General features: G+C 44.9%; 1 long non-coding RNA gene across 1 annotated transcript; it reads left to right on the top strand.

Annotated features, from left to right (window-relative positions):
• The first annotated feature begins 271 nt into the window (after positions 1 to 271).
• LOC142010545 (uncharacterized) lies at positions 272 to 5581 on the top strand. The gene is made up of 3 exons (XR_012644834.1): positions 272 to 353; positions 2572 to 2908; positions 5438 to 5581. It is a non-coding gene; the product is annotated as an uncharacterized LOC142010545 (long non-coding RNA).
• Positions 5582 to 6904: the final 1323 nt, after the last annotated feature.

Below are 6904 nucleotides of genomic sequence, written 5' to 3'. Positions count from 1 at the left end.
GTTTTTGTGCTTACGAAAGTCATGGGTACAAACTGGGCCTGCAAAAAGTAATCTTCTGAAAATGGAGCTCTCTAAGTCTTCAAAGCAGAACCATCTGCCAGGTTCAGCTAGAACCATTCGATGCCATAACATAATCATCCGAGTATCATGATTTGGCGCCATACTTGAGCTCTTTCTTCCTGTTTAGTGTGTTTTCTGCCTTGTTTGTTTTCAATAGACCTGAATAAAGCAGCATGTTCCCGGCCTGCACAACTGTCAGTCAAATATATTTCTTGACGTTGCCATGACAAAACTGAAGCAGCCAATTATTTCAGTGTGTCAGCATTTCAGATGTCTCATGTTGGGGGTAGGAGGTAACCTCTTTACTTTTCTATGGAATAGTGAAAGAAGTTGTTTTGGCCTTAATAGTAAACCAGCACCAAACATGGGGCAGTTTCATTGTGCCACAATGAAAGGAAATCCTGTGCTTCTATATGGGTTTGGAGAAACAAAATTTCATGAATGCTGAGAGCAAAGACACAGAAGATTTAGGCCAATAGCTTCTTGCTAAAAATTTATTAAATAATTTGGAACCTCCTTTGCTGTTCCTGTTAGAAAACAGTGGCACAATGATGAGTCTTATTGAGCTATGTTTTATTTAGGAAGCCTGCAGCATGCACAATAGGATAGCTTTAATGGCTAAAAATCACTTCTGCCTGCTAATAAATCACAACTTTTTTTGGTGATTGTTTTGCTTGGTGTCTGCTTGTTAAAACCTGATAGTGGGAGGGACCTGAGAGCATTAAGGAGCTGCAACCACAATGTGTTTTACTGACATACATAAGTCACCCACATATCACAGGACAGATCTTTAACACCCAGTTTTTCAATGTGGAGCAGTTGGACCTGCTTTCATCTCAGATTCTGCATCACACCATTGAGCCTCAAACCGCTAATCTTTCTTGTGTGCTGCATCTGGGCTTCAAGAGTTCTGTGGAAATCCAGGGAAGGTCACCAATCATCATACGCTGTACCTTCAATCCAAGGCTTGGAAAGCACCTTACCGATACTGATGGATTGAGCCTAACAGTGCCCATTGAGAAAAGGTGTAATATTGTTCCTGCTCCACAGATGGGGAGACTGATATCCAGAGAAGGTGATGGGTGAACCATGGTCACCCAGGGCATCTGCAGGAGCATAAGGAACAGAACCAGGTCTGAGTCAAGGGAATCTGTGTTTGTGTGGAGAATTAGAAGTTAATATCTTGCTTTCAAACACTGTAAATCAAAATACCCAAAAGCCCAGAAGCATTGAATGCAACTCCATGCCTCACACCTTGAGACCAATGGTTTCTATTACATTTTTTGTCTTTGCAGTTATCATAGAGGGAAATAGAGGGAGGACTCTCACCAAGCTGCTGTGAGACCCTGCAGGGTCAAGCTAGGGCTAGGAAGAGAGGGGAGGTTGAGCACTAAAACCAAGGAAGGTGTTACTGCCCTTCCCTCATACCCACTGTCCAGCGCTCTACTTCTCACTGTTTCTTGTTTGCTTAGGAGGTGGTGCCCGTGGGAGCTGGCAGTCTGGCCAGGCCCCAGGGCAAGGTGAGGTGGGGGGTGGCTCCGTACTCTCAGAAGCGAGGGGGCCTCAGGCAGAAGGGGTGGGGCTCCAGCTGCCAGCCCTCTGAGCCCCGGCACATGCACCATGCCCACCTCACCCCCAGCCCTTAGCACCATCCAGAGCTCACTGCCAGGAGCTTGGGTGGTGAGTTAAAGGGCTCATAGTTCCAGCTGCTGCCACTGCAGTAGTAGCAGCAGCAGCCAGTGGAGCTCTGTGCAGTTTTGACTCACCGGGCCCGCAGGTAATTGCCATCTTTGCCCACCCTCTGTCAGTGGGCCTGGTGGTACCGTAGTGCTATCTGTACTGAATCCCGTTCAGAGCTGACTGACGATGAGGGACATCATCAAACCCGCTCACTACTAAGATACATTCCCATATGAAATACAGGAACAATTCATCCTCTGGGAGCATGTACCATACATCAGAGCCTGCAAGTTGGACCACTGCTGTGGTGCAGGCTGACAGCTAGCATGTGCTTATTGTCGCCAAACAAACCAAAAACCTGAACAAAGAAAGAATAAAACTCAGCCATCAGCCGTTTGCTCTACATAACTTTTGGGGGACACTCTAGCAATAAGAGTTCCACAAGCTGTATTTGCTGTAGTGCCACAGATCACTTTAGAAGTTAGTGTAAGGTAATAAAAGGCATGGTAACAAAAAAGCCGACAGGATTTTTTTTTTTTTTTTTTTAAAAGAAGAGATCAGATGGAGTTAGTGATGTTAATACTGTATAGTTGGGGAGAGGGGGAGATTGGGACACCCAGGTTCTGCAAAATATGCCTAAGAGCCTGATAGGGCATTCAGTTGTCAATGGATTCCAGCTATGCAAGTCCTTTCAACTTGTGCTTGAAAGTGTGTGTAAATAATAATCTTGTTATGCTATGGGTGTGAGTTATTTGCCCTATGTGGAAGCCTCGCTTTCTGCGTGGCATTGATAATCTTTTAAATATTGCTGTTGTTTGCCTTTCCATCCAGAGCCATCGACAATGAAAAGCTGCATTGTATTATGTTACATTTTAATAGAGTTCCTCAAGCTGATGTAACAAAATACCTGCAGTGGAGCCAGAGTGTCCAAGGCATCCTGGGGTGTACTCAGCACTGTAAGAGATGCAGCTGTGCATATTTCTACTAGTGCAATTGGTGGTCAACGAAAACTGAAGAATTTAAAATGGAGGAACTTGTCTAGTCTAACGTTACAGAACTGGGCACTGGAACAGTGCATAATTCATTTACGGAGAGATCCGAGGCCTGGATTCAGTTAACAACTGAACAGTGGAAGGATAAACTGAGTAGACTGAGCAGTCTAAATTAGGTAACTGCTGTAACTTTTATAACTATCTGTATCCTTCCTATAAACCCTAACCTATAATGCCTGCATTGTGCTGTGTCACACCCTTATCTGTGTATCTAACGCCCACCCTTACTGCTTACACAAACACTAACTTGTATTGTTAAGAACTTGCTTTATGTTTAATGGTTATTTTAGAAGTGGGAGGAAAACACAAAAGAAAAGGAAAGAAAAGGAAGAAAGTGGTGCTGGGAAGTGGCCTGCACTGCAGGGGACCAGACTTAGCTAACTCAATTGGGCTCTTCCATCTTCTCTCATAATCCCTGCTGCTTAGAGAAACAAGTATGAATGGAACAATGTAATGAACAGTTGTGTTAAGTTTTTCTGTATTTGTTTGAGGTTTATCATGCTGTGTCTCATCCCACACGCTCGTCTCTCACCTTCACCTGTCCAGGGTTAACTTTTCTAATGATTTATTTCACTTTCTGCAGATCTCTTGGCTTCCTGTTTCTTTGTTCCCCTCCCCACCCATTGGTGTCCGCGCTTTCCTCCTGACCTCTGCTCTTTCTCCCATTTGCTTTGCGTACTGTTCTTGTTCCTGTATGCTATCTTTCCCACTTCTTTTTTTCTCTCCCTTCACCATCTTCCCAGTTGTCTCCCTTTCATTCTTGATGAACGAGATGGATTGGCCAGATGGATTAGAGGCGAGTGTGGAGCCAGGTTCTGGTGATCTGGATCAATGCTTGGATGTTGACAAGATGAGACAAGGAACCCAGCTCTGCAGTGGTGCACACATCTTTTATAGCTCTTAGGCCACAGTTCTGGTTCTGTCCCACTGCCTCAGGCACGATGAGTCACCAGTCAATGGCAGATGGGTTTGATCCTTTCCCACTGCCCAGGTTTCTGTGTGACTCATCACCTACAGATGGGAGATGGGACTTAATCTTCCTCTCTGGGTGGGGCACTGCTGTAGAGTCCAGTTCTTATTGTTCTTCAGCCACCAAGTCTTTGTTGTCCAGACAAGCTGGCTCCGGAGGGTAACTCTTTAAGCATCCACATTCACGCTTCCAGGTGGCGCTCTCACACCCCCATTCTCACAGACAGGACAAATGTTACAGGCCCATACAAGAGTAAAATGGAGTTTTAAGTACAATATGGAATCTGGTACCAAGTGTCTTATGAATATAAAATAACCAATTATAAAGGACAATGCGAAGGTAGAAAGTAGTATATAAAATAACAAATCTAAAGAGTAGTACAAAAGTCTGTGGCTCATTAAAAAGATACTGGGTAATACAGGGTGATACCAAGATACATCGGAATACAAAGTTTTATTAAAATATACCTAGCCATTTAGGGTTGCTACAGCATGAATGCAGTTATAGTGCTATAAAGGTGCCTTATATTGTTGTTATGTATTCCTTTCCTTGTACTTGCATAATCAAAGCTGTTTCATCACAACCTTTTAGTGTAGTATTCATAGAGAGTATTTTTAATCTATGCAAAAATGTGAAAGAACAAAATTGAGGAAACAGACCAAACCAAACTGTCATTAAAAAAAACCCAGACTCATATTTTAAAGCCACTATCCCAATAATTTTAGTCTCATTTTTTAATGTCCTCTGGGTTAGTAATGCTGCTAGCACTGCATTAGAAATTAGAGGATGGACTCCCCACAAGAAGTCAATCAGTCTGCAATCATAAAAGTTACAAACTATACACCCTTCTTCAGTCAAAACTATTTAGTATATGAAGCATGGTCATCTCTCTTGATGCCTATTAACAATATTAAAAATTCCCTCTGTCATCCAGAAAACTGGATTAGCCAAACTCATTCAAAGTCCCCCATGACCCTGGTATAATCAAGCCTGTACTGCAGTTTCTTCAGCGGTTCTGTTTCCTGCAATGCAGAGCCATACTTACTTGTCAGGCTCCAAACTAACATTTCATGTGTTCAAGTTTTGTTTCCCACATTGTGTGTGGGTTTTTTGTTTGTTTTGGTTAATAAAATTGGCAGTCAAGGGCTCTGGAGAAATGATATTCTTGGACCTGACACTTTGAATCACCTTTAGTTTGCAAGTACAGGCCCTCGATGACAAAGACCAGCTCAATGGATGTTGACCCATGAGAAGTGGAGAACAGCTGTGATTTGGGTTTCTGAGCATAACAGTGATGTCTGCATGCTTTCCAAGCTGCAGAATGTATATTAGCAATTGACCCTGATGATCGCAAGGTGGAGGGACATTGTAATTTAAAATGGCTACAAAGAGCTACTGCAGAAATTGGGCCTGCCCTATGACCCCCAGTAAAATAGGATAAAGGACTTGAGAAATGTTATGAATCTGTATGTCTCATATCCTGAAACTGTCTACAGTAGAATCCAGGCTTGACAAATCCATGATAAAAACAGGCTGCAATTTTGTGGGTCATAGATAGAGTAGTTTTAGGGAAATATAAATATACTGTGTATCTTAAATGCTTTACATACATGTTAGTGATTTGAATGAAGTAAATACTAGATTCAACTTACAGGATGTAAATTTTTCATGACAGGAAAAACATTCCTCCCTTCTCCCACCATGTGAGCTTGGGAGAAAACTGCAGAGAGAGCAGCCAGTTGGAGACTCTAGCTGTTAGGGGCAGAAGTCACCAAAGCAGAGACCTTGGGTTCATTCGACACTCCGGGTGTGTCCACATAGTGATGTGAGCTCATGGTGAGCGGAAACTTTAATCACTGATGCTTGAACCTGGGGTGCTGGTGTTCACACTACAGCACGTGGATCCAAGTCAAACCAATCATCATCCTCGCGTTGTCCTCGAACGTGGAGCACTTTGATCCTTGGGCACTGTGAGAATTCTTAACTGTCAACTCAGCAGGTTACTGGAAGCTTGAACATAGCCTGTTGAGCAGTCCTTGTGCTCCCAGCTACCAGAGGCAGCTACATGGAAGAGGTACTTTTTGAAGAACCTCTCTTGCTTGGCCTTTCATTTTGGTGTGAGGAAATGGGCAGAGCACCTGTGAGCTGCTGGTGGGCATTTCAGTCCTGTTGTCTGAGTCACCCACCAAATGTACCTGACGGTTTAAGACAGAGCAGGAACAAAAAAAGGCAGCAGAGGAGGAAGAGGAGCGTTCCCAGGTGCAGCAGACTCAAGCTGATTGATGCTGCTCCTGACACTCAGTGTAGCTGCTGATGCCCCCTGTGTAGACAGATGCTTCTGGTGCAAGTCCACAAGCACAGAATGAGGGGCCACATCACCATGCAGATTTGGGATGATCCGCTATAGGCCCAGAACTGTAGCATGAAGAAAGCTATATTTCTGGAGCTTGGTAAGCACCTTGCCCAAACCTGCCAGCATCATACCCAGAAGTGGTGACCATGGTCTAGAGCAGGGGTGCGCAAACTGGCACGTGCATGGCCTTTGGGGGGCCATGAAATTTCCAAAGGGTGGTGCAGCACAATCAGCTCCCTCTGCGCACACACACACACACACGCACAAGAGCCCTCTGCTGCCTCCCTGCAGCCTGTCAGCTCAGCTGGCCTGTTGAGCACTGCCTCTTCCCTGCCTCTGCAGTCTCTGCTATCAACAGAGGGCCAGCTTCATTTCTGGTCCACTTCCCCCATGCAGCCCTCTGCAGCCTTCTCACAGCTTTTCTGGGCTAGGCTGACCTGTGCTGCCAGCTCTCCTTTCCCCTAGGGGTCCCCCGTCCCCTAGGAGCACTAGAATCATTTCTGGGCTCCCAGCCTGAGCAAGCTGGGAAGCATGTGTGGCAGAGGCAGCTGAGTCGGGGTAAGAGAAGTGAGTGTCTACCAGGCCAGTCCCTTTGATCAGCTTACAAGACAGTTCAGGCTTTTTAAAAAGTTTTCTTTTAGTCTTTTGTTTAACTTTGCCCAGGAAGGCTGGCGGCAGGGGGAGAGAGCAAGCTGTTTAAACAGCAGAGACCTGTTGTTTTCTGGGGGTTTCCCTCACCCCCAAGCTGGAGAGTGGGTAGGATGGGCTCTTGAAACATCAAGATAAAGA

The sequence above is a fragment of the Carettochelys insculpta genome, chromosome 3 (assembly GCF_033958435.1).
Source record: "Carettochelys insculpta isolate YL-2023 chromosome 3, ASM3395843v1, whole genome shotgun sequence".
In the NCBI taxonomy this organism is placed as follows: domain Eukaryota; kingdom Metazoa; phylum Chordata; order Testudines; family Carettochelyidae; genus Carettochelys; species Carettochelys insculpta.
Note: the sequence above shows the minus strand (reverse complement) of the source record. Positions and strands in the feature narration are given on the sequence as shown.